At 36.7% G+C, this 27,062-nt stretch overlaps 1 protein-coding gene and 1 long non-coding RNA gene across 4 annotated transcripts in view; one reads left to right on the top strand and one right to left on the bottom strand.

Annotated features, from left to right (window-relative positions):
- LOC140337607 (uncharacterized) overlaps positions 1–20,558 on the bottom strand; it is a 69,377-nt gene extending 48,819 nt beyond the window's left edge. Inside the window, exons 1-2 of the long non-coding RNA XR_011922102.1 lie at positions 20,455–20,558; positions 18,044–18,167 (exon numbers count right to left, since the gene is read on the bottom strand). This is a non-coding gene — a long non-coding RNA (uncharacterized lncRNA). The remainder of the gene's footprint in view (positions 1–18,043; positions 18,168–20,454) is intronic.
- ZNF469 (zinc finger protein 469) overlaps positions 1–27,062 on the top strand; it is a 232,239-nt gene that overhangs the window by 186,790 nt on the left and 18,387 nt on the right. Inside the window, exon 4 of one of the 3 annotated variants that reach the window (XM_072421336.1) lies at positions 19,250–19,393. The exons of the other annotated variants lie outside the window; for them this stretch is intronic. The gene's annotated coding sequence lies outside the window, so the exon portion shown is untranslated. The remainder of the gene's footprint in view (positions 1–19,249; positions 19,394–27,062) is intronic. 3 annotated transcript variants of the gene reach the window in all.

Raw genomic sequence — 27,062 nt, 5'->3', positions numbered from 1 at the left:
TAGTGCTTGGAAGTGGTGGCTGCATTGTTTTTTTCTATACCTTTTTTCTTTATTTTCACCTAGTTTTCTTGCCCTTCTGTTCTTGATGAACATACATCATTCTTTTCAAGAAAGAATCATCAAAAACCTGTCTGCAAGGCCAAAGGCAACATACATTTTTTTTTTTAGTTAATTGACACCATGATCGCATTCTGTCAGTAAATGGACAAAGTTAAGCTAAGACCACACAAAATATATCTTTACTGCCAATTCAAGAAAGGGACTGTAAAATGAGATGAGATTTATCTCTGCAAACTAATTCTGGGTGAACATCTGCAATCGACACTTTGCTGTGCACTGTCAAAGCTTCAGAGTAAAATGGAAAAACTGTTTGTTTTATTCTGCTGGATTCTGTCTGGGAAAAATGTTACATGCTGGTGCTATTTAAAGGCCAGCTCTATTTACTTAACGTACCATAAAAACTTAACTTTCTAAAAGCAGATCATGGGTGAGGGAGAAAACCTGGAATAAACAGCTTTACTGAAAACAAATAATTATCCATCCGGGTAAGGCAACTATTCTATGCTTGGGAAGGATCCACCTAACATTCCTGCAAATTAGAAAGTGTACTCACTCAGGCAACACCATCACCTCTGTTTATGTCTAGAATCCCAGGAAAATGACAGTAAGTGTAAAACAGAATCCTGCTGATATATTATCAGCAATCCAACTAATATTTCAATCATATAGAATATGGTCTTCATGGACATAAACATCTAAATGTCTCTTAGACAATGGACATATGACAATAACAAAAAATTAAAAAAAAAAAAGAAAGAAAATATTTCCAAAGTTATCATCCTGGAACTCCATAATACCAATGTGTTACAATAATGTATGTGTTGTGCACACTTTAGGTTGGGACCCACTGCGTTACACCAGGTGGGAATGAACAGGTATGCATTGCATTTTTAAAAATGTGTGTGCAACTTGCTGTGTTTGGCAGCATATTAAAAGTAATCCCACACGAACAAAAAATTGGGTACATGTAGTAAAATTGATGCAGCCGGAACAAGCCACTGACCAATTTATTCTGGACATTCATGGACAGGGAGCATTTAGTGGTGCCTAAAAGAACGACACTTTTCTAGAACTCTGACAAAGCTTAAGGAACACTTGCATGGCCATGGGTGAAAATCATCCTTATAAAAGGAGGCCTTGTTCCTTGTAAGGATATATATTATATATATTCATAATAGGATAAATGGCATAAATGTTTGAGGCTGAATCACATATATACAGGTTGAATTGCTCAGTTAGTCAGTATCAGTGCTGTCATAATAAAGAAGGATTTTAATCAGGACTTCTTGATGGAGCACATATGGCTCCAATATTTGGAATCACTGCTTCCTGGTGCTATGGAAAGACTTTATCCCTCAAATAGGAGATGGCAGGCTGGATACAGCATTCAGTACTGAAGTTTAAGCACAGCTCCTGATTGTGAGAACCCAGGCCAATACTAATAAACAGAAGCTTGTTCTATAGCTGCCCCTAGCTGCTACAGATAGAGGCACTGTTCTGAGATATAAGGGTAGCACTGCAGAATTTGGCTGTGAGTAAGAACGATAAAACCATTACCTTTTGAAAGTTGTTCAATGGCCAATAAAGCAGAAAATCCAGGTCCGATTATTTTTTTTTTTTTTAAATGATAAAATATTTCTTTACACTATTGCTTCACATTGCCTTTTAGAAAAGAAATTCAATGTACCTAAGGAGCAAAGCAAAGGGCACTGCATTGCTTGCAGTATACATATAGTGTGCCCATTAGTTTTTCTTTGGACAAATAAGCTGTCTTACCATGCAGTTGCACTTTTAACATGGTGTTAATGGGGAATAAGTAATTTTTGGAGCAAATTTTTATTTTTTTCATTTATCCTGGCTCTGTTGTATTTTTGTTACTGTAATAGGTATAGTGATTTGTACATTCCCCACTTGAATAAGGAAACACTTAACTTGAATAACTTGGCTTGTGCCATAACCTAGACTAGGCATCTTTTGTAATACTTGAAGGAAAGGATTGAAAAATCCATAAAGAATTTCCAAAGTATAGTAAAGAAAGACAGAATCTTGTTTACTTAGTCACTGTCATTTTGTAGTGTGAATTCAGTGCGGGTGAGCCTTGTACTATATATTTATATAGTATATGGTAAAACTGGCCAGTCACAAGGCATTTATTGCCAGCATTCAGTTGCATGCTTGTCACATTTAGGACAGAACTTTAAAGATAAATACCTTGATAATTTGATAGCAGAAAGGGGATACTGCCTATTACATTTCTATGCAAGCAAAGATCGAGCAGTTTAAGAGAACAGAAGCTGCATAAAAGTTTATTTTTGCAGATTGAAATACAGTTTGTTTTCCTAAATTTGGAGCATCGCTCCAGCAGAAGAGAACTGTTTGTCCATGTAAGGAGCCCATATCCCCCCAGTCTGGGCTTCCCACTGGAAACTGAGCTGGGTTCCAGGACTTCCTGAGAGCATTCAAATAGGAAAAGCACAATCTGATCCGCTTTGGGCCTGCTGTCAAACATCCATCACTTCTATGATATATAGCCGTAGTGTAAAAGTATATGTGCTGGCCGTGGGGATTCCCAACAGTAGCTCCTATTAGATGAGGTTAGTACCAAGCTCTGATCCTGCAGCAAATCCCCGTCAGCCGCCTGGGCTGATTTGTAACATTATAAGAGGCATCTGTTTTTTATATGTGCTGTGTTTTAGTAGGAGAGACTGTACTGTCTCGAATGATTCACTCGAGACATAGACCAGCAAAGGTATTAACACTTTTCCTGCCAGGCCCACTATGTATAGCGCAATGTCAGTATGATATCATTTTTTCAAACTTGGGTTTTACATTTTTGTCTGTAACTCAATATTATAACCACAGTCAATGAAACGGTAACTCAGAGACACATTCTACAAAGCTATGGAAACAAACACAGACAGTACTACAAAATGAATTCACGCTGGCTTTTAAGTGTAAAACCAGCAACAGTTTTTGTTAGTTCTGAATGAAGACAGGAAACGGGGGGCTCTCCAGCAGCAAAACTGATATGATTAAAATTCATGCCATATATTGTAACAAGGTTGGCAATTTAAAAGGTTATTTAAAAAATTATTTTCAAATTTATTATTCATACTTTTTTTAAGTTGGGAAAACATGTAATAGGCAGGCAGAATCATGGAACTGCTATCAGCTATATTGTTACTGTATAGGATAAGCAGCAGCAAAACAACTTTCTGTACTAATGAACTGCAGTATTTTTTTTATCTGTTTTGAGTTCATCTTTAGGCATAATCCCCTTAATATGTTTATAGCAGCCGCAGATTTCTGTGCCTTAAATTTTCATCATGTGGGCAAACTTTGTAATACAATTTAGAAAGGTGGCATGCCAAGGAAAAGTACAGATCCTGCTGTACTGACTGCTCCAAGCTCAGCGTGATTTATAGTCCCCAGCCCTTAAAGTCATGTCAACGGCCATTCTCTTCACCAATTTACAAAACACACAGCCCCGGGTTCTGTTTTATGAATGGTAAGAGGAGGAGTGGGATGAAGAAAAAAAACTCTGCATCTGCAGAACTCTGCATCTGAAGTGTCCCTGAAGTACAGAAGGTTTACTATTCCTGACGGATAAACTCATTTCTTGCAGTGATTGGCTTCTGAGGTGCATGCATCTATGGCTGCAATAACTATTTCTGGACTATTTCAACTGTAAAATTGATCATGGAATCTGGCAATATGCAAGATCATATGGAAAGTGAACATTTCAGAATTGGGTTATATCCACAGATAAACAGGAATCCTGTAAACATTGCCTTCAATAAACATTTGTTACTGGCCTGGTGATAAAGCAAATTTTTGGAGCACAGCAAAACCAAAATTCATAAAAAAACCAAATACAAAAAAGGTCTGTCAGCAGTATTGAGAAGCCTTTGGCTTTCTTTAAAAGTTGGATTGACGTTTTGGTTTCTACAGAAAGGACTGCACAGGCTAGAAATCTGACCTGAATATGCACTGTGACTCCATATCACTGAAAGTCTTCAACTTGGCAGGTGATCAGCAGCAAGAATATGGAAGCAGCCAATCTCTTGGATGGTGATGGCTTTGCTCCATCTTGTGTTGGATCCATGTACAGAGGCTCTCAACAGATGGGGAGCAATATGAGGGTTATTGTCTTTAATGTAAGGCATATGGATGGGGCTGTGCAGGAGCCAATGAGAAACGCGTTCCTTACGTTCAGGATGTTTGTACAGATGTTTTATTTTTTAATATTTCAATTCAAATAAAGGAACTGGACTGGCAAAGTCTGAAAGCCTGAAGGACGTGCTGTGATTTACTTTGCTTTTTATTTATTTCTTATTTACAGTTGTAATATATCAGTTATTTACTTCTATGACACAGTATAATACCAGTCTGACAGACTGTACTGCATCTATGTAGCAGCAGTTTTGTCATCCTTGGACAGGAAGAGTGTTAGGACTACAGAAACCACCGCCTATGTAAAATGCAGAGTTAGTGCTCTGTAGATCCTAACATGCTTGCTGGTAACAATATTCGAGATGACAGCAGCTAGTGCCCCTCACAAGATGGTGTTTTCTCTATTCAGAAGTTGTACGTTATAGGACAAGCTGTGCCAAAAAAATTGTCAATCCATCCACATTCTGTGCCAAAATTCCAGTAAAATACTTTGCAATTAAGTTTCACTGAGCAGATCATATTTGGTTACGTAAAAGCCTCAACCACTGTTTAGCAGGTCTGTACAAAGGTCCACATTTTCCTTTTTACTATTCTTTGCATATATGACAGAAGTCACAGCAATTTAGCTGTCTGAATTACCACCAATCACACATTTCCTCAGCAAGCAGACAGGTGGAATTTGTGAGTTTAAGCAATCAGTATGCCAAGTGAAAAGAAGAGAACACACGCCTCTGTGTACATTTGCCGTGCACTATACTGGCAGAGCCGGCCTTATTCGTGCTGCCATTACAGCATCCTATTTGTCAGATTACCATAGACACACTAATCCACCTGCACTGTGTCAGCTGGGCAGAGGTCCAGTTGTTACTTGGAACTTAACCCCTCTTAGCCCATGGAGCTGAAAGGGCGTTAATGCTGGCTTACTGAAGTGTCAGAACAAAGAAAATCCAGCTTTCACAAGAATTTTCCATTATTTCATGCTTCTTTCCCATCAAAATGGCTGTATTTGGTCATATACGTAGTGAGTCGGAAACGCAATGTTTTCCGGGCTGCCAGCAGTCTAGGGTTTCAATGGAATGTAAGTGGAAGCAAATGGTTTAGAGGAAATTTCATTTTCAGTGGCCATTTAACCCTATAGTGCCCAGCAATGATTATTCTATAAGCTAAAACGGATATATACCCACATTTCAGTATTTTGGTTCTATCCATATATGTAAAAATTGAAAGGAACTACAAGGGAATAAACGTCTTACAGTAATCTACCAGTAGTGTCGCGTTAACACTGCAACTCCTTCAAAGTCAGAAATAGAATTCAATACACCTGTAGCTTGATCTACCATGGAAAGGTAGAACAGGTACTCTTCTGCAGACTTCCATGGCCATTGGATGGTATAAAAAAGTCAGAAGGCATGAGAAAGAGAAACCTTCTAAAGCAACAAGGTAATTCTAAGATCTAGGATGGCTAAGAAGTGTACCCTAAATGGGAAACCCAGTTAAACTGTATCTATGGCTAAAACATTTTACTTGTGCTATCACAAAGATTTTCCTTTGCTCCCTTGTCCCAGACCCAACATATAATGAGAGGAAAGCTCTCAGCCTAAAAGACAAGGTCCAAGCAAAGCCTCACCTAAACACAATAAAAGTCCTGATTCAAGAAGGATAATACAATTAATAAAAACATGAAAGTAAGAAATTACTAGACAGTGAATAAACGCCATTGTACCAAGTGATACATGTCTGTAAACAAAGAAATACATGGTGTTGATGAACCACTGCTGGTTAATAAATCAGTCCAAATATTATGCTAAATCTACTGCCTATAATAAATTCTCTTTATACTGGGCCCACTCAGCATTGCCCAAGGTTCTCTAATATAAAACCACAGCCCGGAGTGCACAATAAGGATGTGTTTCTCATTAGCACTAGTGACTGCCTTTGACCAAACTGTGCACTTGGCTGACGTCATATCTGGGATATAAAGACAGATATATATAATTGTACATTATGCTTTTCTTGCTGTGTTTGTACAGCTGGGAAGAATATATAGTTCTGATGTCTGTGTCTTCATTTGGCTGACACTTACCCTACTCAGTCTACCTAGGGATTTCCTTCCAGTCTTGGATAATTAACTGCTTGGCTACCAGAGAAGTCATTATTAAAACAAAGGAGCTACAGAGTGCAAGTGTACCTGTCACACATTACCAGTTAGGGCCAATTCAAACCAGCAGTGTTGGGCTTAGGTGGGCAGTGTTGCCAAAAGCAATCTTGATACCAGAACAAGGTTTTGTTTCTCATTCATCTAGCTTAAGTGTATATTGCATTGCCACACATACTTCACACAATGCACATAATGGGAATGTATTTATATTTATAATATTACACCAGATACTGCAGATGCAGTTTTTTTTTTTTTTTGACGAATTGAGCAGTATAACCCTTTATACATTTAGAGCCCAACATGTGGCTTGGGTGACGCATGCAACCCTTTGGAGCCTTGTGTGGCTGTTGGGGGCCCCTGCGGACAAAGGCTTTGATCCCCCCTACCTAGGTAAGGTCAGCAAAGGCAAAATGTTCTACACACTGGGTTCTAGTGGATAAATGGCTGTGTTTGATTAATTCTCGCTATTGTCTTTTATTTACTGCACTGCCCATCTTTTTGCTTTAAGGATTTTTTCTTCATTTTTTATAGATCTTGCTATTACACATGGCACATATAGTCTCTTGTATTCTCTTAAAAGGGTGTCTCTGGTACATAAATGTCTGCTCAAGGATGTTCCAAGTCTCTTTAAAGCTTCAATGACCATCTACATTTGTATGCCTGCCATCCCTGGAAACCTTCTGCAAGTTTACACTTACACAGAATTTATGTTCGATATAAACAGGGTCAAACTTGAAGCCCCTATATTAAGGAAGTTGATGACCATTGCCTTAAACTTTACTTCTCATTAGTGTTATCCGGCATCCGCCAATCTATACTACCTTTCTTTCAGTCATACTGCTTTTTGGGTTTGCTAGTTACCTTCCGAATCCCCTCTCCTACACACTGACACACACACACAAAGACACTGTCATTGACCAAAAACATACTGAGGTTAACTGTTGCATTGACCATTATCGTTGTGTAAGGAGGACACAAGAAGGGTTAATCCAACTTATATCAATCTTGTAGCACATATGTCTGATGGCTGGCGCCCCATGTCAGAGGTAATAGAGTTTTTATAGGTTTATAACCTGATCTGTATGGGCCTTACTCCTGACAGGAAATTTATTGTGATCATTAACTTCGCTTTGTATTTGCTGTCCAGTGGAGGTTTCTCTCCCTATCTACTTTGAATTATAGTAACTCTACACATCTTCCACTGTTAACCATACTTGATCAAGAGATTAACTTGGGTTGCCCTTTGATATGATCAGTAGATGCAGAATAAACACTAGAGAATATATTTATAAATAATTCATGTGGCAGTTTATAATATGAAAGTGCTTATCATATTTTCTAAACATATTAAGCAACATTTGTAATTAGGTCATTGGCTATCTATAACATTTTTTGATTTGTGCAAACAAAATCAGATGATCTGGATTGATTGTGAAGGGTTCTAATAGGCAAGCAAACCAATCTCTAATACTCTAATGTGACAAATGAATGTTCAAACGTAGCAGAATCAAATGTCTACATTTTATAAATATTAGAGATGGGTGAACGTGTCTGGATTTGGTTTGTAAAGGGTTGCAAAAATGTTCTTTAAAGTTGAATAAACATCCTTTGAAGCCAGTAAAAAGTGCTTTCAACTCAATGTCAGTTGAACCCCATTGATTTCTACTATTGAATTTAATAAGGTGCAGTCAGACATTGAGTTTGTTGAACTTTAAAGAACATTTTCCAAAAATAAAAGTATGCTCGCCAATTTTTAAATACCATTCAACGCTCTACATTTCACCATACAATCATAGGCATGTTTGCAGATTTTTTAGTAAAATGTTACAAGAGATGTTACAAATGTTACAACATTTTGATTTTACTTTTGCACTAAAAATTAAGGATGTTGTGACCTTAAATTAGAATATTGTAACATTCGCACAACAAATTGTGTAATATACCAAAGACTAAGGCAGTTAGGGAAATAAACCCCAACATCCCCCCAAAAAGCTTGCAATTTATTTTGGAGTTGTAAATTGGAGCTAAAGTTGTGGCTATCTGGACTGGCCCACATCAAAGATGCCAGATTTGCTAGGTCTCTTTTTCTCTTGACCTAAAAACGTTCTGTGATTACAAGTGTCTATTCTAGTCGTAAGATGTGGCCAAGTTTATTTTAATCTCTATATTACTGATAGGGAGGGGTGCGGCTATATGCAATGAAACTTAGAATTCTGAAACTCATATTATAGGGTTAGAAAGTCATTTAAATCTTATTCATTCATACAGATGTCCACTAGTGGATTATAATGAGTAACTCTCAGAGGGTTTAGTTTAGTTCCCCTGACATGTAATTTAACATTTCAACCCAACTTAACTCTTCTGATGTGCAGACTGTACATTACACTACAGACTTTTTTTTTCCTTATCAAAGTGAAGGCAAATCATTTGTTGAATCTACTTTCAATAACATTTGTGTTATTGTAAATGATCATGACAAGTGAAGCATTAGCTCCTTAAAATAATAATGTTTATGACCCTCTTTTAAAAATCCAACATCAAAGTTTGGTTTTATGGCAAGTACTAACAGCAATGGCCCCACAAGAGTTTTGGTTTACCCTGTGCCTCAAAACTATAGGTTTTAGAACTGTAATTACAAAAAACAGATTTATACGTGAAGGGGAGTGATTTATGTTTTCTTCTTCTTGTTACTTACATATTACACATAAATTATCTATACATATAGAACAAATGCACACCACAATAAAATAGAGATAGCAAACTTCTAAAACATTTACTGCTCTCTGATCTTTGCTGCTGCTGGTGGTCTCTTAGGTGGCCCCAACAAGTCAGTGACATCCGGGATAAGCTGTGAACTCCTGGTTCAGTTAAGCATTCTGTAGGAAATGCAAGCTTGCATTTTTTACAAACCGGAAGGCTGCCTGGAGAGTGACATCACTGCTCTGAGATACAGGTTGTAAATCAATGGAGTGCTTGCTATAGGCACAATACCAAATCTTGGAAACTGCAGACACCCTCCAGTTTAATTGATTGTAGGCTTTAATGTTGGAATTGGCAGTTTGCTTCACATGTAACATTAGATCTTGGTTAATGAATCATGAATCAGAAGGCTAAGTATGAAGCCTACTGTTACAACATTCTTCCAAGGCAGAACAGAGCCAAAAACATGCCACGACACTACGATGTATGTACAGACCCCATTATTTGCAAAATACATTTTCCAAGGAAGATTCAATAAGTAGTCCTGTAGGAAATGGCATCAGAGATTTTGAATATGTGTTGTGCAAATATAAATCAGTTCATATGATCATCTTGCATGGTTCAAATTCCAACGTTGACATATTCTACTTTTCTGGAATTAAAGTCTTTAATGAGAAGTGCTGCCATGCTGTCTGGATCTAAAAGACATAGGGAATCCCTGACCTCAAAGAGATTTTTATACCTTTCTTCCACAAAAGAGGTCACTGTCAACAGATAATTAGCATGTCTTTCGGCTGAAGCTCTTGATATGGTTACTGCAATGTCTGGGCCGCCAGTCATATCTCTATTACAATAACAGATGTATTGGTGCTGGTGAAGCATAGGACAGATTATGGTATGTTTTTTAATGTCCATAATTCATGGACAAAAATGTCTGTTTAGGTGACATAATACCATGGACAAACATCAATGGATTTTTGTTCTGGTCACAATAATATATGTGTGCCATATTAGATGACAGCATACTCAGCTGTTTACATTGCCGTACGTCCCTACATTTAGGACAATCAGTTATCTGGAAGCTTATAAATACTTCTGTAATGTTTACTGCATGTAAGGTTTGGGGTTTGCAACCTTTAAACATCAAATCTGTGCAGACATTTACAATAAAGTAATTACCAGCATTTTTTATAAGAAAGCACACACCTAATGACACTAATGGGTCTCCACTACTTTCCATGTCTTATTCTCAGCCGGGCTAGGCACTATCAGACAGTGAATCTATTCGGTCATAATGCAGCTCACCAGCTTGCTAATTTAGTTTACTTATTTTTTCTGTTACTGGAATATCGTAATATTTCTCTGAATTTGCAATGCCCCCAGGCCATTATCAATGTTTCAAAAACAGCCCTAAATGTGTCAATTAACCAGGTTAACAAACTGTCCATTATTACTTAAACTTGGGCATTAATTACATTTAAATTAGAATGTTGGTTAAAGAAGCATGATGATGTTGAGTTTGTGAAAGCTAAATGGCTGCACAAACTGTAGTATAGAGTTTTTGGAAACAAGGTAATCTTGTTCTTCATGATGGTACCAGCTACTGAGTATTCATGTGCCCCTGATATTGGCACACTGTTGCAAAGTATATATTTTAGCAGGTTGCTTTTGAAAAACATGTGCAAAGTCTTTTAAATCCCGATGACTAGTCCTGATGGTTATGTCGTATAATGATGTGTTCTACCAAACAACATCAGACATCTGCCTGTGTGATGTTCGGGCCTCAATAATAATTCTGGAGCCACCTGACATCCTCAGCAATTCATTAAGGTACATGCTCATTATACAGACTCCAAGGAGCCACAATAAAATAACCTAGTGGAGTGACTTTATTATGTATAGTTGTTATTATAAACCTAACATAGCATTGGAAGCAAAAAGGGTGCAGAGAACTTACTAGTTCTGAAATGCACTAAAAAAGGTGAAGTTGCAAAAAGTTCAAGATTCTCATGAACACAGACAAAATACAAAGTCAGGTATAGACACAGCTGCCATTTCCCACCCAGAACCTTCTTCATATAGACTCTATATATTTGCCACCTCCACACAAAGTGTCAGGGTCCATGAGCTCGCCCACTCACTGCAAAGATCCTACAGTATCTCCATTTAGTTCCTGTGTTTGCACATCTGTTAGCTGTGAAGAGTCCCCTTCACAGGGAACATGTGAGGAGCTGCTTTCATCCCTCAGCCCAGCGAGAGAGATAAATCAAACTGAAATAGTCACATAAAATATGCAGCTAAATAACATGCTCCAGGGAGTCCAGAAATGTCAACCTTTTCCTGCCTTTTATCTGAAAATTCTGCTGAAGAGACCATGGCTCTTTTCCAGGGCCCTTCTCATAGTATAGAGTAATTGTATTCATTTTGTTACAGTTATGGGTGCATTTATTTGTATAAGGTTGATAACCAATAGTAACTTTTATCACAAGGTGTTTGCAGTGCTTGGTAAGCTATTCTGTGCAGCAGATGCTGTACAATCATCATAAGTTCCACAGCATGGGCCTAATTGTGCAAAACCCACTGAGAAACTAGTCTACAGCTGCTTTCTCAATATTATGTCATATAAAAATTATTTTGTAAGCAATCACTGAAAAAAAAAATCAATGGGGGTGAAACGATGGGGAACCAAGTAACTTTTACAACTTAAAAACTTTCAAAAGCAAAATATCTACTTTAACATTCATATACAAAACTTATTTTCCAAAATCGAACAATGGATAGCTATCTTCTGTAAAATAAGCTGTATATACAGATAACTGAAGTTATACAATAACATGCCCTCCTGGCCACTTAAAGATACCTATCAATGCTTCCATGAGATGGATAGTCACTAGTCATACAGGAGACATGGTAGTAGTAGTCAAAATAGACTTTGAACATTTTTTGAACTCAACAGTAGCTGCCAGTTATCTCTAATAATTATTGTATTTTTACATTTCCCATGTGGTTTTTCTCTAAAGAGAACCATTGCAATTGCACTTCCTATCATATGCTCTACTTTAGGGATTTCCAACATTTAAGGTCACATTCACTTATGTAATAAAACCTAAGGTTCTAACCCTTCAACCTTTCACCGAAACATGGACACTCTGTATTTCAAACCATTCTGTCTTTTATCCAATCTACATAAAGCACCACCACTACCTCTTTTAAATAAGACATTACAATACACTGTCATTAAAAGGTGCAGTATATAGCAAGTAATATACATATTGTTCAAGACCCTTAGCTGTCTAGACAGCAGCCTTATGCAAATCTACAAATCACCAGTAATTACAACCAACTTTTTTTTCTGAATGAACAGTAACTATGAGAAAACAAAGCATTACAAGAACAGTATTTTAACAAAGCCTGGCTGCCTCAAGCAGAAATAGTTTATTCTTGTAGAGTACATTGGTAGAATGTTTCTCAGTTTTACAGCATCTGCAGTACACAGCCTCACAAGTTAACATCCTGAGACTAATATCATCTCATCCGAGACTGTGAGGTGGCCTTTGGCCTAGTGCATCATGCTGTTTTTCTTAATTAATTTCCTATCAAATGTCTACTGCATGTCTGGATCAGTGTGCGGATTACACATAGGGTTAAAATGTAGGTGTTGGTATTATACCTCCTCTTTAATTAGCCACTTCAAGGTCACTGGGTGCCACTGAAAGTCATACGTCATACAAACTAACATCAGCAAAGTGGCAGAGGATAAAAACAGCACTTATGTAGTAACTCACAACAAACAATAGTAGCTGCCAGAAAAGTAATGCAGATTGAATAAAAAAAATGTTTTATCATGCTAGTGATCACTGCCAATGAATTACCAGAATGTAAAATAAAAAGAAAATGCTTTTACAGGGTAGAATTAGAGCCAGAGACTTCTTGTGACAGGTTGTGTAATTCATAGCAATTTTTTTTCTTCTGCTATTACCAAAGCTCACAGGAAAGTCAATATGGATATTTATTCATTTCAAGGTTCAGATTAACCAAAAAAATTATTTCAGTTATAGTGAAGAATAATAAAAGGTAATCCCTTTTAGAACAAAACATCAAAAGCGTATTGTCCAACAATAATAATATGCAACCATAAAATTAAATGTTTTTGGGTCTGGCCCATTAGCATCATGGGGTATATGATCCTAAAGCTAGACAAGGTAATCCCTAAATAAGTCAAGGAAACGTGGCTCAAACTCCGACGTGTTTCACCGACTGGCTTCTTCAGGGGATGAGCAGAGGCCGTTTAACAGAACTGTGTGTCAAAATATAAGAATGTATTCAAATGTCGTTATCTACATACACTATACAATATAACATACACATAAACACATTTTATGTATATGGTGTATTGTGTGATTATATATAATGACATTTGAATATGTTCTTATATTTTGACACAGAGTTCAATTAAACGGCCCATCCTCATCCCCTGAAAAAGCCAGTTGGCGAAACTTGTCAGAGTTTGAGTCTAGCTTTTGGGTCAGATACCCCATGATGCTAATTGGACAGACCCAAAATATTTAATTTTATGGTTGTATGTTATTATTGTTGCACAATACGCTCTTGATGTTTTGTTCCAAAGTTAGTACAATTTAATTTGCTGCAAAGAAACCCCTACTCTCTTTCTTCTTTTGGTTTTGTTGCATTATTTCAGTTATATGTGTAATTATACCGGGGAACTCTATCTTTTTTTTTTTTCATATAAAAAAGTGGCTGCAAAAAATGTAGGTTTAAGAACTCAACAGCAGAAATCCCACCAATGGGGACACAGAGAAAAGTATGGAACCATCAGATAGCATATTTGCTAATCATGCTATCAATTTCAGGAGGACAAACTCCTTAATAAAACAAGAATAAAAATGTACTATAAGTTGTGACTGATTTTTAGCAGTTTAAGAAACCACCTGCTGATTTTACTATAAATGCAGGGTCAGATAAACTGAAAGAAAAAACAACTACTTCTAATACATTCACCTATGTACTAGACATAAGGAAAAGAAGACTTGTTAGAAAGGGTGATAACCATGGCTCTTTTCACCGATCCAATAAAAGTGAGAGTAGCCACTCACAGGATGTCTGTTATTTGCAAAATTACTGGGTGAATATAAGGTGAAAAAAGCTAAAGCAGGCACATCTCATCTAAGAACCAGTAAGCTACGATATATAACAAATATTGTTGTCTATAGTATATGTTGTTTTATATTTATACTGCCAGCTTTAAACAAATTATTTCCAGTTTGCTAGTATTTGGTGTCCACAACAAAATGGGACAGGGCATTCAGTAATAGAATGTAGGAAGGAGAAGATATTTTCACCTATAGAAAGAGTTAGGAGAAAGGATAACTCTGACAGAGCACATAAACTGTAGCCTTTGTGTTTCTGTATAAACACGTGTCAGTGGCAGGGACTGGGCTGTCTGTACACAGAGTGCCCTGTGTTGGTTGACAGTGCTGGGAAGTTCTGCTGTAAGTTGATCCCATCATCTAGAACACAGATCCTTTCAGACAGGCCCTAAGCTCCCTCCACCCTTCCTCTGTCCCTCTTAACAGAGCATGCAGGTAATGACAGAAGCATGCATCCAATCCATTCTACATATGTGGACAATATGATCACACAGCCCCACCACACTAAATGCACGGGCTCAATCCATCACCCTAAGGTCCAATACTGTTTTAAGACTACAATTAATATGTCCTACAGAAAAACTTTTGACAAGAAATTTTCCACAGCAATGCAGTAAGGCAGAATTTACACAAAAAAACCTTGTTAAAAAGCAAACTAGGCTATTCCTCAAAAGGAAATAACACATATTGTTACCCAATGTCAAAAAGGTTAAGCAATGCTCACCATCGAAGAAATAGAACATTTCCCATTTTGATAGCTTAATTCACCATAGCTTCTTTTAATATTCCTATATTACCAGGATAAATACTGAAAAGCAATCCTGAGAAAATTGTCTTGGGTAAAATAATGAGTTATAATAAATAACTACTATAATCTTGTGCTGCTATAGGCCGTTGTTGTACAAATATGACCTTTAAAAAGGCCGAAACACAACAGGTAATTTGAAAAAAAAAATCCTAAAAATACCTACCTTTTTAATTACATCAGTTTTCTAAAATATGATTGGCTGCTAAAAGATACAGCACCATGCAATGAATCAATTGGTGCTTCAATGTACAATTTCTATTATCTCTACATACAAACGTTTGCTTAGTGGCATTCATAAAAGTTTGAACATTGACAGGCTATAATAAATGTCAAATCAGCTTAATCTCTCAAACTTGAAAGTGACACCATGGTAATTTCTAGCACATTTTTACATTCAATGAAGCAGAAGGAAATACAGATAAAAATAGCTGAAAGCCAGGCAACTATGTGTGCTTCATTTATGAAAATTTAACTTCCTGAGTTTACTTACTACAAGGATCCTAAAGCTACGCTTCAGTCAAACTGGAAAATTCAGCATGGAAATATACAGCACAGACAAAACAGACTTTTTATTTTTAAATACTGGCATTAAATTCGCTAGGAACACCTTACTGCATGTCCATAATTCTGCAGGTCAAGATTTCCAAACTCCACCCAAATTCAACTTTACCAAATATAGTTACTTTTACTATTCACAAAGACATTATCCTGCTCCATCAATAAATTAGGCTACAGGTAGAACTACATGTAGCCTGCATAACACAAAATCACCACCTTTGTAAAGTAAAGGCCTTTGGAAAGCTTGTCCAATCAAACTGAAAGGAAGGATAGGATAAGCATATAATTTAAATGGTTTGAGTTGACAACCTGATGTTGGTATTCCAGCAGAGCATTACCAGCTCACCAGATGATTTTATTAACTGCAACAAAATTGTGCTGCAGGATTTTTTTTACTGTTTCCTTTTCATACTAAAGCAACGTTTCTCATGAATTAAAATCCAACAATGGCTTTTTCAGCATTGCACAAGTATATAGTTTGTACTTTTAACTTCTAAAAGAACACACAGGCAGGATGCAAGTGATAGACTCCCAGACTGAAGGCAAGTCTCACCATAGCATGAATATTGGTATTATATTGTGGTCACAAATGAGGTTATGTAAAGCTTCTAGCTTCACTGGCATTACCATAACAGCCATGACCCAGTGGGAGATCCAAAGAAAAGGACAGTTGTGTCTCGGTGATGGGAAGCCATGATGGTTACAGAAATGTGGTTTGGTGCCTTATTGCCAAGTCCTCAGTGGCTTTTAACCTCTCTGGATGTTGGAGGTACTGCTATGCTTTAAAGAATGCAGAATTTGTATAGTATGCCTGTAATGTTTTCCACTATTTACAACAGACAGTTATACTGGCCCAAACCATGAACAAACTGTACAGACTGCTGTATAAAACATATCCTATTTTTAAAGCAGACTTGCTTTCCCATATGTAAACTGCAAAGCAAGGATTGTTTCTAATATAAATAGCCTTTATATTTGGCCTAATTTAATTCATTAGAGTGGAGCCTTTGATGTTGAGATTCTGGTCCCCACATTGAAGATTAAAGCAAGATGTTTGCAGCAGATACCTCAAAGTCTGCTGGTACATAAATAACTATAGTTGAAGGGGTGTAAAGGGGTGCATGTGTTAATCAAAGAAGAAAGTTTTCTCCTGCAAGCTAATAAATAAAAACAAACAAATAAATAAGACATTGTTTTTTGTTTTTTTTTGGAATAAAGCAGGTAAGAAATTAAACCACTACTATTTAGGGAGATTTCGCTTAGTCCTTGTCCCAGAGATTCAAGAGGAAGTGAGGTGAATTCCAATCATACAGTTGTCAATACAAAAATAAAGAATAATAAAAATATTTTACTACTTTTTTGTGTTTTTTGTACATTAAAGTTTACCATTCTCACTGGGTTGTTTTTTCTTTGGGACCTTAATTGAACATCCTTTTATACTTAATAAAATACCCCTTGGCGTTGTCAGTGGATACTAGAACTATCGGTTTTCTTTCTTCTTATAATCCACCCCCAACATTTTTGCTGTCTAGCTGTTCCTGAAGAAGCAGAATCTGTGTAGTGTGTTGAACCATTGATAAAACCCATACTAAATATGTTTATTGTAAAATTTTCTATTTTTAATAATGAATAAATTGAGGCTTTTATAATTCTAAAAATCTAATGTAGTTAAACATTTATTGGAGGGGCCTTAAAAGTCTCTGAAGTTTTCTACTTAAAAGATGTAAGGACATGGCACAGATTTCTTTACCGTTCCCTGAATAAATTTTAAATGAGAGTAAATATTACATTTATAGAGATCTATTTCTTCAGGTCGAAATCATTCACAGGCATTTTGCATCCCTAAGTAGCCAAAGTACAATTCAATTGTGTACATTACATCCCTGTGTTCCAGCTGTGCAAACTAAACATTACCATCTCCCCTAAGGTATAATACCAGGGAGTTACTTTATTGCTGACCCCATGGCTACAGGTCAGAGTTCACATGCTATGCCTATTGCTCTTATTGATGTTTGGATTTTTGCATATTAACATAAAATTTACCAGTCTACAACACTTCAAATCTGTCATTTAGGCCTATTTTCCATAAACACATCACTAGCGAATGTTCCCATTTTATGCTAAAATGTACAGGCATTTCTTTAAGTCATCACCAAACTATTTAAGTTAGATATTTGGGACTTAACCTTCTGAGCATTTCTGACACTGGAAAACCCTTTAAAGAATACTTGTAGTTGAGTAAACTAGATAAACAATATGAAAAAATTATTTTAAAAAAACAGTTTTTGGAAGCAAAAAATTTGCTAATACCTGCATTTAACCCCCTGAGCGATATTCCTGAGTGTGACTCTGGAATGCTAAAAGTGGTAACCCCGAGTGTAGATAAAAAAAATTAAAAGAAGAAAAAAAAACAATTACTTGGTCCCATCAGCGTCCTGCCCGTCAAATCCCATCCTCGGGCCGCGTCCTCTTACTTCTTCCGCTGGCGGGTGCACTGACGTTTCCCAGGAGTTCCAGGTGACATTGGTGCGTACAGGAGGCGCTGCGGAAAATTCAAATAATTTTGTATTGGATTCAATATATATATATATATATATATATATATATATATATATATATATATATATATATATATACATACATACATACACACACACACACATTTATAATATGCTACTGTACAGTTATATTATGGGTTTCAGTATTTTTATGCACCCTTATTTTATTAGATTTTTTTTTTTTTTTTATTTAAAGTTTTATTATTACATTTATTAAATGTTGGACATATTTCGGTGAGTTACGCCTAAGAATTATAGGCCTACAATTTAAAATAAATTTCCATGCACAAAAATGTACCCCTTTTGGCATAAAAATACTAACATAATTAGACCGCCAGGGAGGTTAAATGTGTAGCACATCAATATTGTTTGCATATTAACAGATCTTCAGACTTCTATCTTCAGCAGCTGAAAATTAAACATTAATAAGTCATATTTAGAAACCTAAACAAGTTTATTAGTAGAAACAATCAAACAACAGTTACTGGACTGGAGCATCTTTTCATTATGTATCACAGGAAGTCGTTTTTATTAAACAGAGAAACAGGTGTTTTCAGACAATATAATTAGTTAATAATAAATTAATGTTTAGTTTTCTACAGGCCCTGTATGAACAATAAAAGCACAATCCAGACCAACACTGAGCTTGGGGGTAAGGTAATATTCCCCCTCTGGGCCAGTACTAATATATGTTGTTTTGGGCACCCTGCCTGGAGATTTTTCATCATTCACGTATATTGAATATAGAATAGAAGCAGCGGAAAGTGACATATATTAGTATATATATGACTATCTGCTATCCTTTTCAAACTCATGATCCTAGTGTTTGGGATTTATGCCCTTTAGAATCATCAATCAATGCAGAGCCCTGGCACATTTTGCTTGGAACATTCACTTTAGCTCACAGAAACAGGCCTCAACCATACAAGCGCTAAATGGTTGGGTTGTGTTTGCCCAGGACCAAAGTTGTTTTTAGTCCTTCTGTGCTCTATACTGCTAACAATGATTATTTGCAGGGTACTATGATTCTTTGCTGCATATTAAAAGTGTCTTTACATTTTCACAGCCTGTTCTCTAGCCGTGTGCGGGGTGAACAAATGATATGACATTGACCTTAACTCCCTGACTGCTGTGACTTTCCGTCTGACTGCTGCCTACATCGTGCCCAGGACTTGTCAATGTCTCTTCCCAGCCACATCCACAGAACAAGGTGTGTGTGTGTTTTTCTTTAAGGGAGGGACACTTTCCAATTAGTGGAGGCCGTCTTTTAAAGAAGACCTTGTTGGATACACTGACACTAAATGGAACAGCCAGACAGGAGCCGGCTTCAAATCTCTCACTGCAAGCTGTGAAAATTGGCAAAAAGGTCCATTTTCCAACGCCTGCTTAAAGTGTCTTTATGACATCTGTGGCTGTCTTAACCTCTACTTAGCTAAACCAGGTCCACAGCAAACAGAGGGTTAAATACGCGGTAATTGCCCAACCTTGAGGTCCATTATAAATTGTGTTAGTAAATTCACTTCATTAGATTTTACACTTTAAAAAGTAAATAATTTAAGCTGGACAGTTTTAATGTTAAGGGAAGACATGGAAGACAATGCACCTAGGAGTTATACCAAAGCATCTCACTGCTAAGTGTTTTTCAATTATATAGGGTTTCAGCACTAAACTGAAAATAGCATTGTGTTAGTACATTCACTTCAGTAGATTTTTCACTTTGCAATCTGTTCAGAGTAAATGATTTGTTAGCTAGACACATTGGAAACCATGCACATTACAAACAGGTATACAGGAACATCACATTGCTTTGTTCTAAATCAAGAATTAGCTCCTGAGTACAATTACACACACACACACACACACACACACACACACATTAGTGAAGCACATAAAATAATTGGATTTAGGCTACGCTGGCTCCCTCTACAGGCAATCTTTAAAGTTGTCAAGTACAGCCTATTTTCTGAATAGACATATAAATCCTCTTTAAAAAGGTATCTCTGGTTGGTTGACAATAGAATACTGATTCTGGGTTGATCTAAAATTAAGCTTAATTAAGAGGCAACACAAAAAGCAATGTACTTACACCGTCGGGCATTATTAGTATATTAATATTGCCAATGTAAAGCTTTTATCTATGATGTTTGATGAGTGAGTGATGTATGTTACCTGACCAGAAAGAACATTAAATTGCAAATCAAATGGTTACTACAACAATCCTGCAGCGGGTGTATTATTAGATATAATATTAGAAATAGAGAAGCTACTAACCAAATGATGTCCACCTCAAGGAATCCACGTCTTCTTTCTGCGTGCCAAGTTATTTCTGATATTTTCTATTTATATTGGATCTAAAAAACACACAGGACATAAACTTAGGCAAAGCACATACAATTTAGGTAATATGGTGCGGTACACTAAAGGGGGGCACAATCGCTGTCCCGGTAATATGGTGCGGTACACTAAAGGGGGGCACAATCGCTGTCCCAAGTGAAACAACAATCTAAACTGTTGTTTGGTAGAGAAATCCTAAAACTAAGAGAGGAATAATGTCTTATGTCTGCAACCCTAAAGGTGGCTACAAACAAGAGAATAGCTCTGTGACCTCTTCATGACCTTGCTTAACATTCAGTGGAAGTTAAGGAAGAGCCAAATAAGAAGTGAAGAGTGGACACAGCAATGGGATGGCAAGCTCAAAGTGGCCATAAAATATTTGACAATGATTAAGAAAAGCAATAAATCGTCAAATAAAAAATGTCCAAGTTTGACCTTACCATCAGATCTCAGTATTACTATCCAAAGTAGGGATGGACAAATATATGTAGAGTTCATGAGCCAGGTGTGGTAGTATGTAGGAGGTTTCATTAACCAGTTACTATGTGTTCCTAATAAAGAGCCGTTACACCTTAAATATTGTTACCGAAGCAGCAGATTCTTGTTACATTCTATAATGTTTGCAGCAACTAAAGCCTAAAAAGCAATGTTTTTCAACGTTAACCTATCCTTCAAGCTTTAAACGTATTAATAACCAAAACATTACACAATAAGCCAACCTCACTCTATCATTTAAACTGAAGCGGCAACTCGAACCTCTCACCTCCCAACTAATGACCCCAATATGCCCCAGACAGAACAATTGTGGATTTTTATACTAATTTTTTTACCAAAAAAAGTTTCAGGGCATTTACATTAAGGGCCTGATTTATGAAAGCTCTATAAGACTAGAGAAAATACACATTAATGGATGAAGCTGGGTGATCCTGAAACCTGGAATGCATTTCCTCAAATTAATTTGCTATTTGTTAGCAAATGTTTTCAGTCCTGGACCAGATTCATTTCCGGTTTGCTGGATCACCCAGCTTCACTGATGAACGTGCATCTTATCCAGTCTTGGAGAGCTTTCATAATTCAGGCCCAAAGTGTGGGAATTAATGTTAATTCCTAACATGTGTGTTCAGGATGCCACAGTGAGGACCCCTACATAGGGCTGATCCAACAATGCAGAAGTGTAGGGTGTCTTACAGAAGAGGACTAGTGCTAGATTACAGAACAGGTAAGTCTGCTGGGGAAGCAGCAGAGAAGTAGTGAGTATATTATAATAACACTACATTTCAATAATATGGCTTCAGGCTTCAATAATATTTAATTGCAATAACCCTGAAAAAACATTACCCTAAAAACTTGACCTTCAGTAAGTCTTTGACACCAAAGTTCAAATAGCACATAATTACATTATGAAAACACACCATTCAGCACCAAAAGCACCCATTCTGAGACGCTTCACAGTCAGGTTATATTTAGGAACCCGTATCACAATGTAATTCCCAACTCCCCTATAAAAAAAAAAAAATGTAGGAGAGTGTGAGCAAATGAAGACTGAATTCTAGACAAACAAACATGAATAAAAAGCTGCAGCAAAACAATAACACTGTGGAATCAGTTTATTAAGTTTGTTCAAAAAATAAGCATATGAAAGTTGATTGCACAGTGTGAATCTTTAATGAAGGTTGTAAGTACAATGATTAGTAGCATCACTCAGTACAAGTAGACTGTTAAATTTCTTTGTGTTGAAAAAATATCCAATGGAGGTACATGGATCTAGAAAAGCCTTCACCTCAGTCACCAGCAATCCCTAAAAGAAAAAAAAATATAACAAATCTAGGATTTTCCCTTAGCCACATGAGATTGCGTGACATGAAGAAAAACCCAAAAAGTACTGCTCTGGTGAAGAATATTGTCTGATGTCTACGTTATTTTTACAGTAAATCTAATTTCTTAGAGCATACTGTGCTGAACAATGGGGTGATTTATCAGTGGGCTATTTATATAGAAGGGGCATGCCACCATAATAAGCTCCACTTGTGTAAATACCTTCAACAGGAGCTCTCTCGTTAACCCAATCCCTACCAAAGGAAGTCATGATCGGAATAAGATCATTATACTGGTCATGAAAATTAGCTTTCATTAGATGGCTATGGGAACGATCAGTGCTCCAATAAGGTAAAAAAAAAGGAAGGTCTTTGTGGAACCCTTCTTTTGGAAGAATACGCCTATTGTAAAAATTTGGTGTAAAGCATAAGCTCTTTGGATGTAATCAATCATAAAAAGTCAGAATATTTTGGACTGTCCAAGGTAATTTTTATTTTAAATTGTAATCGGCCATTCCATAGGAATCCTGTACGGGCATTTTCCAAACCTGGAGGCATTCCTGGGACCTGTAAAATACATAGACTGGTTTCTTTCCATGCTACTAAGCACATTATTTATTTGAGGGTAATTAGAACACATTGAAATCAATGTGCTGTGAAAGATGTAATTACCAACTAGTGGTACACCTAATGATGAACAAGAGAATAAACCACCCATGTACACTCTTTTAAATTCTCAATTTCCAGTAGTATGCTGGTAAATCTAATTAAATTATGTATTTCCTCAGACATAGACAGATCTCAATTCTCCAAGTAGTGAAAGTAGCAATTGGACAAGGTTTAGGTCTGTATTGTTTATATTCCAAAAGTTTGCAAATTCAGCTCCATGCAAACAAAAAATGACTACATTACATAACTGCCTTTGAAATCCTAGAAGTGCACTTTAAAAATGTCCAATGTGATACTGAGCTTCTCATTTGTTTATGCCTCGAATAGCTGCTTTCTAACAACACCTACCACCAAGGGAGCATTCCTTTTATTAACAGTATATATCAATGACCAAATCAGCAGTCTAAAAACACAAGCAGACATATTTTAATTAATGGCCTTCTTATTAAATCTGTGTGTACAGCTACGTTACCATTACTACTTCAGCGATTATAATTACATCACATTCCCAGCTCCATTTTCAAATGAATGAAGATGAGTTTGAGGAAATGTAGACTAATCTAAATTCTGGACAATCAGAAAATTATTATTTGTAAAAAGACATCTCACACCAAAGGAAATGTGCTCAATGCAAAAAAACATATTTTATTTACATATCAAAAAGCAGCAATGTGAAAATCATCTGAACATAATGATGGCACTTGTGCCCAAACCACATTTAAAGTTCTTAGTGCAGGACTACTTTCTGAAATGTGTTTTAGAGAACACCACAGATGGTGATCATTGAACAAAGCACTCTTTATTTGGAAAATTATTATTTGACATATTTTTTTATACGAAAATACAAACGTGATTCATATTAATTCCAGGTCTTCTGCTAGATTTTATAGAAGAGATTCAAGGCCCAGTATTTTTCCCCCAAATAAGCACACAGTACTGGATATACTCTTACCAAAGTCATTAAGATTAATACCATAGATAATTTAGGAAGTATGTTTAAATGTATCTGTCTGCACTATATCAGCACAGATATCACTTTACTCAGTGATTTATCAGAAGCTGCAGTAATTGACATTTAACTGTTCCAGCACCATGTCCCAGTTGGAAGCTCTAAATATTTTATATAGTGTTAAAAGATTATCTATATTCTGTGATGCATCAATTTTTTATTATAATTTTTAAGAGGAAATAAAGTTAGTAGGTTGGTATTTTTATCTTTTCCAGGTAGGTTCTTTTCACAAATGAGAGCAGGTTCACACTGAGCACGTTACAGACATAAAACCATGGTAAATTTAATCCTGTCTGCTACATCATCCAGCATGACTGGATGATCTAGGCAGCACCTAGATGACAAAGGCATCAATACCATTGACTGGCTCAATGGTACACCACTTGAATCAAAAAGAAACCTGGGCTATGTATCAGCACATCTGACTTCACTGAGCAGAGCCATATACTGTCCAGGATCACTAAATCCCTGATCCAGGGAGAGCAGATTCTCCAGGGCATCATCTACCATCTCATTAGAAACATGTCCAAATGATGTCAGGAATGCAAATAGGCACGTGGGGTCATAGACACTACTGAGGCATAAAAATTAATTAAGTAAGAATTTCAGTCATATCATCAGAAATATATATATATATATTAGACTCTACAGGCCTCATCTAGTGCATGTTGTTAAAGTTCATGACAAGACATTTAGAAAAAGACTCAATGTATGGCTTGTTTGGAATGGCTTGTATGGATTGTTTGCAACACAGAACTGCAAAGCAGCACCTGAACAAACCAAAAGGACTGTCCTTTGAACAGATGATACCAATGTGGAGAAGTCATTAGGTCGACCATGAACTACTCTGTATACTAAAGTATTCTACAGTCATATATGAGGTCATCTGTGTGGTGGCAAAAACTTGAAATGTTGTAGTGGGACCTTAAGAGAGCTGGGCATACATGAATGTCCCCAAACCTCAATGAGCTAAAGCAATATTGTAAAGAATGGGCCAAAATTCTTCCACAATGATGTAAGAGATTGATATTGTCAAACAAAAAACTATTTCTTTAAGTTATTGCTGCTAAAGGCCTGCTATAGACCCGATAATTTAGTTATCATGTCTCAATATGTAAAACCTTAGAATTAAAACAGGGCGTACTTTAAAAAAATATAAAACCTAAAACTTTCCAGATACTATTCAGAAAAGAGTCATTAGTTGTTTTGTCTCTACCATACAAGAATGTGTTCACATAAGACAACCAGAAAAATTATTTTTTTCAAGCTTTTCCCTACCTTAACAATAAAATTGAAACACACCCCTACTATTTATCTAGGCTGAACTACTTATTAAGTGGACAATCAGATTTGTCCTCTGTGATTTCTTGTAGAAGCCAGCAGGCAAGCACAGGCAGATTCCTCAAATATCTAAACTTTGACATTGGCTAAAGGAATTTCTATTGCATGAAGGGCTTAGCTCCAGCCAAAGTAGGATGAGAGGTGCTGAGCTGTCAGATCTATGGACTTACATATGATTGAAAGCTTTCATAGGGACCTGCCAATAGCATTTAATATATCATGTGTGTCAAGGCTTTGCTGTTAAACTTTCACATGCTTGATAGCTCGGGAGAAAAGAACAAAAGTTTATTACTTATAGTACAAAGAAAAGTCAAAGGAAATGTAAAATGTACAATGGAATGCTTTCATTAACTAATTATTACAAGATTTCTGCTCAAAAAATTATTTTAGATTCTTTTAAAAACGTACTTATCTGACTTGTACAGTAAAGGTATAGCAGTAGCATACATTTGTAATGTCCCTTCTCCTGAAAGTCACAAATTATACAGATATCAAAAAAATAGGTGCTAGGCACCTCTTCGTGTTCCATGTTTTCCTTACTACCCAAAAACATATTCATCCTTCAGAGAATGTGAGATCTATGTTCTAGCTCTGAGAAGGAAGGGTAAGATGTAGTTGATAATTCTGTCTGCTGGTTCAGTCATCAGAGTGTTAGAAACCCAAGCATCAATGTGAACCACAATTAGCTCCTGAGAGGGGTCAATTCACAGAAGGAAGTCATTTTTTGCAGGCAAGCCATAGACTTGGCAAGCTCCCCATGCTTAAACCGCCTGCTGTATATAAATCATGGGCTTGTGAGACTGCAGATTAACACAGATAAAGAGGAGAGTGTCAAGTAGGACATACTGTGCTTGGTGAAACCAGAAAAAAAAGTCTAGATTCTTTCAAAGTGTTCTAAGAAGGAAAACTCTGCTATTAGAGAGGCAAAGTTTAGGTTTGAAGGTTTCGCTTAATTATAACTAATGATCATTAGCTGAAGTCTGTGGCGTGTAACTGAAATATTCACCCAAGGCAAATCAGCTGCCACTAAGAAAGGCTAATATCCAAAAACTAAAGAAAAGGTAAGATGTTTGTTGCCCGAACACGTTAAAGATGTCAGCTCACAACAACTGGCACAAATGCTAACAAGCTTCTGAAAACGTTTTTCAACCTCCCTGCCTATTAGTCCTACACAGCTTTCAAACCCCAGATACAGGGGAACTTGTATGACCCCTGAAATGTATGCATTACAATACGTGGTGTATTTCTATATTATGATTTGAAGGCAGATTTCACATGAAGCAGCTATAGACCAGCTTGCTGGCAGCAGCCTCATCCTAATGTGGCAAGAGCTCTCATTCATTAAGTCAGAGATAGCAGGGGTTGAGAGGGCAGAGCAGATGTTCTGAAGTTCTCCCAAAGTTTTCCCTGAGGAAGCCCGGTGAATGTAATCTGTCTTATGCTAGCAATACATTATGCAATTTTACCTCTATGCTATTTTTATAATAAATTATAAACAAACTTTACAATTGACTACAAGTACTCAATGGACCATCCCCTTGCTTAATACCATTACCATTGCTGCAGCCAGACTCATCCATCCTTCCCTCCGCTCCTCTTCCGCTACATCTCTTTGTAGTTCTCTCCATTGGCTTCCTTTTCACCTTAGAATCAAATTTAAGCTCCTGTGCTTTGCCTTCAAATCCCTACACAGTTATTGTCCCACTTACATC

The sequence above is a fragment of the Pyxicephalus adspersus genome, chromosome 9 (assembly GCF_032062135.1).
Source record: "Pyxicephalus adspersus chromosome 9, UCB_Pads_2.0, whole genome shotgun sequence".
Lineage (NCBI taxonomy): Eukaryota > Metazoa > Chordata > Amphibia > Anura > Pyxicephalidae > Pyxicephalus > Pyxicephalus adspersus.
This window is presented reverse-complemented; position numbering and strand designations above follow the sequence as displayed.